The sequence below is a fragment of the Danio aesculapii genome, chromosome 13 (assembly GCF_903798145.1).
Source record: "Danio aesculapii chromosome 13, fDanAes4.1, whole genome shotgun sequence".
Classification (NCBI taxonomy): Eukaryota; Metazoa; Chordata; class Actinopteri; order Cypriniformes; family Danionidae; genus Danio; species Danio aesculapii.
The window spans coordinates 12,262,237-12,272,494 of record NC_079447.1 but is presented as its reverse complement, the minus strand read 5'-3'; the positions used below and the strand labels follow the sequence as shown (position 1 = coordinate 12,272,494).

Genomic DNA, 10,258 nt, shown 5'->3' with positions numbered 1-10,258 from the left:
ATGAGGACGATGCCATCGTCCATTGCAATGTTTCACATTAGACATCGTACAATGCCAAATTGGTCGACATCACCCAACCCTACACACAATAATAATAAAAACACACTAAACAAAAGGTTGTCACACTGTTGCACATGGCCTCATAATACTGTAAATAAATTAATCAATGGTTAAAAAGTTATCAAATTAAAAGATGATAATGATGTTTTCAAATGAACATGTCCAAATAAAAACTGATTTATTCTACCTCAACTTCCTATCCACACAGTTAAATACATTTTTGCTGCCTTAAATTTTTTAGTTGAATCAAATTAATTTTTCTAGTTCTCAACTTACATCAATAAAACTCATTCAAAATACCAAGTTACACTTTTTATAACTTAAAAAATGTTATTGAAACTTGATTAACTTAATAAAGTTGAAAATATTTGTTGTCTAAGACTTTTTGTCATTATATTTTTTACATTGCAATAAAAAGTTTCATGTTGGTGTGGGGAAAGGAGCGAGGACTCAAATGCAGACAAAAAAAAAATGGACTTATTAATTAGAAAATAAAACAAAAAGCAACAAAAACTACCATGAGGGGTGAAACATAACTAAAACACAAATAAACAAACAAACTGGACTGGGCAGGCTGGCAGGGATCAGGGCTGGAACAGGACTAGATAGAATAAACGATGGCGAATTGGCACAGAACAGTAGACAAGTGGGAGTTATGAGGAGAAATAATTAACAAACAAACTGGTAAACATAATAAACTAATAATAGGTTAACAAGGAGGGTGGGACTAAACAATAGACCAGATAGCAAATTACACAAAGAAACAACACAAGCCATGTGCTCACGTAAAACGAGACTAGAACACACAGCCAATGAGAAAACTCATTAAACACATGAAAAACAACACTAAAGCCCGTGGCCACAATGTAAACACTGAGCCACGAGCTTAGACAACGCCAACACAAACCACAAACAGAACGCAAGGCACAAGCACATGATAAATGAAAACACTTACCGTGCACTCACATGCGTCATATGCATGTTTCGATCCCAGCCCCAACCGAAAACGGCGCTGCTACAAAAGACGAAACAAACAGAAACTATGAGTGTTTGACCAAAGAAAACTCGAGCAGAGCACAACATTCTAGACAGGACAGGACTAGTGATAAGTAGGGGTGGAAAGGGGGATTCTATATTTATAGTGGCTTAATAATCGTCTGATTGGTGAATCATAAATTGGATAATGCGGGACCAGCCTCAAGCAAACATAAGCATGCGATCCTCTCAAAATTTGTTTATAAATAAACTTCACTTAAACATGGAGAACTCTGGGCTCTGTTGAACTATTTAAAAATCCATTAAAGACATCTTTTTGGACAAGCATTTAATTAACAATATGGTTGGCTGGTTATATATTTTTGTGGTACTTTCACATGAACTTTATGTTGATCTACATTGTTTACTTTTCCTGTACAGAACTTTATGACTTATTGTTTCTGGCATAACAATTCTTCCATCAAAACATGCAACATATACAAAGTTAGGAGACGAATAGTTCAGCATTTCAGCGACAAACAACTGATTCACGCAATGACAGGCACTCAAAAATACTACGTTCAAAAGCCCAAGCCTTTCTCCAGACATCTTCATAAAGCTATTTTTACTGGCTGAGAGATCATTTGGTGGACATTTAACTACAGTCATAAAGACGCGAGCAGTGGAGGCTTTCCTACAGATTCAGAGCGCAAACTCCACAGCGGAAACTCTCCCCTCAGTCTGTGTGGCATCACGAGGCCTCCAGACAGACCCTCCGGCACCATCCGCATCAGAGAGAGAGAGAGAGAGAGAGAGAGAGAGAGAGAGAGAGAGAGAGAGAGAGAGAGAGAGAGAGAGAAAAAGACAGAGAGAGAAGAGAGAAGAGAGAATATAAAGGAAGTCTGCAAAAAAGCAGAGATGAAAGTCTGACAGAGAGGTTTGCAATAACACACACAGAAAAGAAAAAGATATCCAGGGTGCAAATTATGGGGAGTCTGCAGGAGTTTGACTGAACAATTCAAGTTCAACCTCAAACTAAAGGCAGTGAAAGATATTTATGGTTTTCAGTAGGGCTGCACATTTAGTTTTTTTTCTGCGACATACATTACAATAATAATAGTTCACCAGAAGACTTGAATAACTGGAATTTGGAAAGAAATCACCATTTTTAATTGATTGGGATGATTTCGTAGTTAATCTGTTAAATACAAAAAGAAAAAAACAAAAGAAGAGATGTTTTAAATAAATGAAAGACAGCATTTCTGGAGAGTCTAACTGTATTCAGCTACAAAATACAACTGTTATAATTTTTCATACAAACATGTTTTTAAGAGTTCACACTTAGCTGATGATTGATAAATAAAATGTGTTCATGCTGTTCCAGAAGAGAGCCCTGAGCTCGGAAGATCCTCGAGCCCGGTGCCCCCTTCCGTTTCATCGGTAGAGAGGAGAGCCTGAGCTCATGTAGGTCCCGAGAGCTTCCTAAAATCATTAATTTGTTTATTTTCCTTCAGCTTATTCCTTTGTTTATCAGGGGTTGGCACGGTGGAATGAACCACCAATTGCTATTCCAGCATATGTTTTACGCAGCAGATGCCCTTATATCCGTAACCCAAAACTAAGAAAAACCCATACACTCTCACATTAATATACTATGGCCAATTTAGTTTATTCAATTCACTTATGCCTCATGTTTTTGGACTGTGGGGGGAAACCGGAGTACCTGAAGAAAACCCTTGTGAGCATGGGGAGAACATGCAAACTCCACACAGAAATGCCAACTGACCCAGCGACTTTCTCGCTGTGAGGCAACAGTGTTAACCACTGAGTCGCCCTGCCGCCCTGGATTATGCTAGGAAAAAGGGTGAGGAGTAGATGAAGGGATTCTTCAAGATGAAGATGACTAAGGTCAGGAAATCTGGTTATTTATGTGTGTTTTGGATTCATCTGATTGGCAAATCATGAGATCGCTAATGTGGGACCAGCCGTGGTCAATAATAAGCACATGATCCTCTCGAAATTAGTTTTTAAATAAACTTCACTAAAATTCACTTGAAATCTTACAGTCATAGGACTTTAAAAATAAGTAAACAAGCAAATGAAAACCTGTCACTCTATTAAGGTTAAACTTCTCAGGGACTCCACAATGCAGTTCCTGGTCAACTGTAATCCCACTCAAGTTTCCTAATAGATGAATGAACTAAAACTGAACTGACACTGCAGATCTTGCATTGTGACTATTGCGGATCTGCACGTTGCGATATCGAAGGTGAAACGATATATTGTGCAACCCTAATTTTAAGTACACTGAATGTCCAGTGGGGTCCAAAACTACAGAGAGCAGTACCGAATGTGCATCTATAGCTGTGTTTGCAGCCACTTATTTTTAATGAGCATTTTGGATATGCACATAAAAAACAGATGATGGAAATGCCAAGATGTGCATCAATTTTGAAAATGCCCATATTTTCAATATTTTCAATATCGAAAAACATTTTTTCGATAAGAAAAAAATGCACATGAACTGTGATACAAACACTTTTACCGAACATATGAGCATTAATAAAAGTCATGGGATTATGTTATAAGACATCATGTGAAGACAAAAATGTGTGTGAATGGCCAATGCAGAAGGCTGAGCACATTGTAAAACATCTAAAATGTTATTTTAGTCATTCTGAAACGCCCAACCATTTCTGTATTAGTGTTATTATAGTTAATGACCTCCAGAACTGTCAAGAGCGTCTGTGCTCAGCATCTCAAGCCTTCAAACGCCACCACACGTTCAGTGTCGGCATCATCTTCTGAGGCGCAAGTCATTTGTTAAATAAAGAAAAGAGTCACACGGCTTCTTCTATAGCAGCAAATTACATTTTTACTTGGATATTTGGCGCCAGTTAATCAGGAAGTCACGATTCTGTTCTTTTTGACTCAGTGGACGAAAACACTTTCTTATTCGCACGTCTTTTATGCAATATTCCAGTTTTGCGCATAAACTGAATTTGCATCTATGGACAGAAACATAGTGGCATGTTGTTATCTACCTGAACAACATTTCTCATTGTCAGCATACGGACATAACTATTGTGTGAGAACATCCTGCTCTTTAACGCAAACTGTCCAACTTAAAAGGTGCCATAAAATGGCAGTCTGGATTTACCTAGGTGTAGATAAATAATAGCAGTTCAGTACATGGTAATGACAATAGCGTGAGTCTTAAAGCCCATTTTTTCCCTTATTCTCATGTAAATCCCATGAGTCTAAAATCTTGATGAACAACAGGCCAATAGGAACGATCACTGATTGTGACATTACTCAAGGGATCATTAATATGCATGCCCCTCAGCAGCATTTGATTGTGCACAATCAGGGGTATAGCACTTTTTAAGACGGATCATTTAGAAACAGGTGAATAATAATCATATAATTGTAAAATTTTGGATCTCATTCAGCTGTCCCCCGCACTTTTCAAATGTTCGCTACGTCCCTGGGCACAAAACTTCCTAGTGGGATTACAACAATGGTAGTATAAAACTGCTTTCATAATTCATAATTTCAGAATTCATAAATTTATGTGGGACTCATATTTAAAAAATATGATTACCTTTAATCCATAGCTTAAGCCTGTCTTTTAACAAAGTAAACCAAATAACCTATGGAAATTCTGAAGAAAGAGTGATGTGAAAAATCTTGTAAACTGACCTTAAATAATGCAATCAATATTTTTTCTACAAATGCTTTTTACACATTTTTAGATTGATTTAATATTGATTTGGAATCAAATCAGGGTTTCAAGGTGCAGTCAAAAATTTGTCTTAATGGTTTACTTTAAACATTTTAGTAACTGTAAAACTTAGACATTCATGAACAGACTTTTAATTCACTTCAGAATTAGATGGTACAGCAGTAAAATATAACGCAATGATTTTCTATTGACTCAACTGTGGATTTAAATAAATCACAAATGTAACCACAACAATCTATGAATTTTGTTGCGTCTTAAGATAGCCGACAGTTATCAGACTCCTGGAAAAAATTTCTGATTGTGACCTAAAAGTTACTCACGGAAACTCTCTACAAAGATTAAGCCTTGGAGATGTGAAATTCACTGTGGATGATGGGCTGGTCAACAGCATGACGGCAACACAGACCCTTTCTCCACAATAGTTTCCCCTTGACTCTGTCATTTCCTCCACTCCCCCTTCTCAGACGTCTCAAATATTCAGGTGACTCAGAGGAAGACAGCAGCTTAGCTATGTCTGGAATCCATGAGCCATGCGCAAACACACACACTCTCTGGTTTAAATAATATTAAAGGCACTTGAAGAGTCACCTTAATGTTGTATGACTGGAATAGGGGCCACATGAAAGTCATATATGATGCAAGTTAGTCATAACCTTGTTCATTGTGCAGAAACAGGTGACTTCATCTCACTTTGATGATGGAGCCATGGAAATTAACGGTCTGCTGTTTGTTTGGGTCTTTGTGTGCTTTGAAATTGGGCTGAGGTCATCAGTGAGTCTTGTTGTGTAGTGCTTAAAGGCCAAAGGTTGGGATAAAGGTCATTGTATATCATATTTTGTCAGAGGAAGATCGGACCCCAATTGAGCCAAGGTTTGTTCTCCATTACTGTCAATTGGTGGAGTTTTGGTTCCATTGCCAGTCGCTTTTGGCTTGCTTAGTTGGCTTCATGAAAGCTGCCTTACTGAACTGAATCATCATCAAACTAACAAATGCAAAACTACAACTGTGTGGCACTTAATATAACTAATGAACTGAATATGCATTGATTGGCTTTGACAATTTGCATTTTATAAAGTGGTATGGAAATAGATAACAATGATGATGGATGTCAAAGCAACACTTAAAAAAAGCTTATTTTTAAATTGAACAGTTGGGTTTTATAATTTTTTTAAAATCCATTCAGCCAATCTCTGCATCTGATGGGAGCACTTTTATCTTAGCTTAGCATACATTGAATCGGATTAGACCATTAGCAAATAAAAAAAAATTTATTGAAAATTTTACATTTTTATTCTTTTATTCTATTTAAATCTTGACACTTCTGCATTTACAGTAAAATTAGAATTATTAAACCCCCCTTAATTTTTTTTTCTTTTTTAAATATTTCCCAAATGATGTTTAACACAGAGCAAGGAAGTGGTCACAGTATGTCTGATAATATTTTTTCTTCTGGAGAAAGTTTGATTTGTTTTATTTCAGCTATAATAAAAACGGTTTTTAATTTTTTAAAAACCATCTTAAGGTCAATATTATTAGCCCCTTTAAGCTATAATTTTTTTCGATAGTCTACAGAACAAACCATCGTTATACAATTAACTTGCCTAATTACCATAACCTACCTAGTTAACCTAATTAAGCCTTTAAATGTCACTTTAAGCTGTATAGAAGTGTCTTGAAAAATATGTAGTAAAATATTATTTACTGTCATCACGGCAAAGATAAAATAAGTCAGTTATTAGAAATGAATTGTTGAAACTATTATGTTTAGAAACGTGTTGAAATCACCAAGTTTGATGGAAAATGAGAAGTTGCACTTTTCTAGACAGATGAGGCTAGGGACAATAATCTCATTTATAATAAAGGAACATAATAATAATATTATGCAGTGTTGTTACATAGTTACCTATAGCTGGGAGTATTTTCAGGCACTGCAGAAGATCACTGTGCCTGCTGTAGCTTCGGCACGGCACCAAAATTCCTTTATTGTTATACCAGAATGAGAGTATTTGAAATTGTTTTTGAGCGAGATGCTAATGGTCTAATCCGATTCAATGATTTATGCTAAGCCAAGCTGAATGAATTCATAAATTGTAAAACTCAACTGTTTAATTCTAGGGGAGTTGTAAAAGGAGTCTATTTTAAAAAAATATATATTTCTGTAATCATTTACTCACATATTTGATTTTCTCTTTTATGTTGAACACAATAAGCTATTTTGAAGAATGCTGGTTCCAGTTGTTCCCTACTCTGGAAGTCAATAATACCAAAGACCAGCCTTTTTCTACATATCTACTTTTGTGTTCAACATATCCTAAAATATCCTGTAGGTTTAAAACTACACTAGGGAGAGCAAATGATGTGGTCATTTTCATTTTTGGGTGAACTTTACCTTTAAGTGACTGGTAAAGAAATTTCTCAGTGTCCTAATATGTAAATATTTAAGTTCACAGGGATTTAAGTGAGGGATTTGCTGAAATGTCAATGTTACCAAACATTTAATTTCATTTGAAATGTCTCACCTCAATTTCCTTTGGTGCAGGAGTCTTCTGAACGATGAACTATCAACCTCAGAGCGCTAAACTTCTCCCTGAGGCATTTTGTTTCTCAATCATTCTCTCTCTCCCTCACACACAGTCTCCGTTATGCCCTACAAAACAGAGTAATTACACATCATTTTACATCTTATAGGTGGTGTGGAGCAGACAGAGAGAAGCAACGTGAATTAAAACAACTCCAGGTAATGACACAAAACATCAAAGCTACGAGAAATGAGAAAAAGAGCAACAGAGGAGCAGGAAAGAGATGGATAGAGCAGAGAAGTAGGCCGCTTTACAGGTCACGCCACAGAGGACATCAAAGACTTCTGTCTGCCGAGGAAGAAGGAGCTGGAAAGAATGACAGGAAGAAGAGAAGAGACAGATAAATGAACAGAGCGAGAGACGACTGCAGTCTACAGGTAATGCAACACACGGCACATCAAAGACAGCCAAATTACAGCTTCATTGCCTGTGACGCCACAGAGCGGCCGCAACCCAAGACTCCTCGCAGCGCTGCAGAACAACATGCAGGGGCAAACACACACATACACACTATTGGCTCTGAAAATGATACGCAGATTCACCTAAATGCACTTCTAAACACTTGACTGCAGTCCTTTAATTTAACATTCATTGTTGTTAAACAGAACAAGAATGTGGTGCTATAGCTTTGGTAAAATTACACTTAACAAAAAACACACCGTTAAAAAAAAGCTTTTCTAATTTAGATGTTTCTAGTTCAAATATCTTTAAAAAAAATCATAAATCAAGAAGCAATTTCTCGCAAAAAGAAACATTGTCTTGTTTTAAAAAAATAATGTTAAAATTGAGTTTTTCCTTAAAACAAGCTAAATAATCTGCCAATGAGACAAGCTAAATAATCTTGTTTTTCCTTTTGACATAAGATTATTTTGCTTATCCCATTGGCATGTAAATAATATGTTGTTTTTTTTTTTTTTTTTGTACAGATATTGGCATTTAGGCCTTTAAAGGGGTGGTCCAGTGTGTATTTTTAAGGCTTGGTTGTGTTTGTAAGATACAAAGCAATGTGTGCTCATGCTTCATTTGTAGAAAATCACGTTATTTTTTCATATATCTTACTTTGATTATATACAGCTACTCAGCTAACATGAAAAGGACTGTCATATTTCCTAGCTCCTCTGAAAGGCCCGCCCTCAAGAGGCTCTGATTGGTCAGCTAACATAATGTGCTGTGATTCGCGGACTGGCTCCACATCACCATGTCACGCCCCTACAAGCATGAGCTTTCGCGCTGTGTAAACAGAAAAGCTGTTAACAGCGTTAGCTGCCTGAAACGGACAGAAAATGAAAAGCACACCGGGCACACACCTGCTCTATAAAATAATACCTGACAAGTGTCTTTCACATACATTCGGAATAAGCATGTGTAAGTAATATAAAATTACCCAATTTTTGCGAGTTTGTTATTAGAGATGTAGAATGCATGGAAAGGGTCCGCATAGAGAGACACTGCATCGCTGCTGAAGATTGTGGGCGTTTACAGGGGTTTGACTGATAAATATGAATTTGTAGCTAAATTGTTAGCATTCTGTTTAGACTTTAAAATGCAGAGGTCAAAAACAATCAAGATGGAGTGAGGATGTACTGCACCAATAAAAACAACGACAACAAACACTGCACCAAGCAGCCTAGGAATTATATGAATGCCTAAGCACCCAGAAAAACACAAAACAAAACCTAATTATCAGCATTAACTTAAAAAATTAAAATATTTATTCATTTTCTTTTCGGCTTAGCCCATTTATTGATCTGGGGTCGCCACAGCGGAATGAACCGCCAACTTATCCAGCTGCAAAACATCCATACACACTTTTATACACTATGGACAATTTAGCCTACCCAATTAACCTGTACCGCATGTCTTTGGACTGTGGGGAGCACCCGGAGGAAACCCATGCGAACATGGGGAGAACATGCAAACTCCACACAGAAACGCCAACTGACCCAGCAGAGGCTCGAACCAGTGACCTTCTTGCTGTGAGGCGACAGCACTACCTACTGCACCACCACGTCGCCCTAATTTTAAAAAAATGCATACTATAAATATTAAATAAATCAGTAATGATGAAGACCTGACTGCAGATTGATTCAGGCGAAGCACAATTTCTAATCATAAACGTGTGGGAATTGTGTGTAATTATTGAGAACACACACAAATGCTTAATTTGTGCATCAATACTAACAGTTTCACCTGTGCTTACACTGAAAAAAATGATTTCTGCAAAACTGTTGCAAACAATTTACACGGGCTGAATTTAAAACAAACATATTCAATTTAGTTATGTTAAACTTAATTTGTTTGTTTAAATTCAGGCCAAATAAATTGTTTACAACCACTTAACTTAAAAAAAAATGTGTAAATCCAAAGAATCATCTCTGAATCATTTTGTGTGTGTGTGTACTATATAACCCCTGTAAGTAACAACAATCATTCATACCTAAATTGCAATCCTTATCAATTATAACTTTACTAGTGAGATGCTGGTTTGTTTTATCCATCTGAAAAACATAGTCTGTGTCATTTAGACAGACAGCAGTGGGATATTTTGATCAGACACTGCTGTGAATAATTTATTTATTGTAAGCTGGCAGCAAGTTACTGTTCTTTCTGCAATATCTGAAGCAGTCAGCCTTGTTTTTTAAACATTAGCATGGTTTTGAACCGATTGTTCCAATGCATTTGATTACTGAATTCTTGGAGTTAAAGTTTGCCACAGTTATTGGCTTAAAAATGATCTGATCACAAAAATAAGAGATGCAGAATTAGGTAATGGGATTGGAATAGCAATTTTTGCCTACTAGGGTTGCATTATTAGTGTGTGTATGTGTAATATATAAATGGTCAAGCCTGAAATAATGAAAAACCAGATGGCTGTTACCTATATATGACCATCTCTACA

The 10,258-nt window shown here is 36.5% G+C and overlaps 1 long non-coding RNA gene across 1 annotated transcript in view; it reads right to left on the bottom strand.

Moving 5' to 3' along the window:
• Window positions 1-1,015: 1,015 nt before the first annotated feature.
• Window positions 1,016-10,258, bottom strand: part of LOC130239971 (uncharacterized) — a 31,565-nt gene continuing 22,322 nt past the window's right edge. Inside the window, exons 2-3 of the long non-coding RNA XR_008838727.1 lie at window positions 7,300-7,427; window positions 1,016-1,075 (exon numbers count right to left, since the gene is read on the bottom strand). This is a non-coding gene — a long non-coding RNA (uncharacterized LOC130239971). The remainder of the gene's footprint in view (window positions 1,076-7,299; window positions 7,428-10,258) is intronic.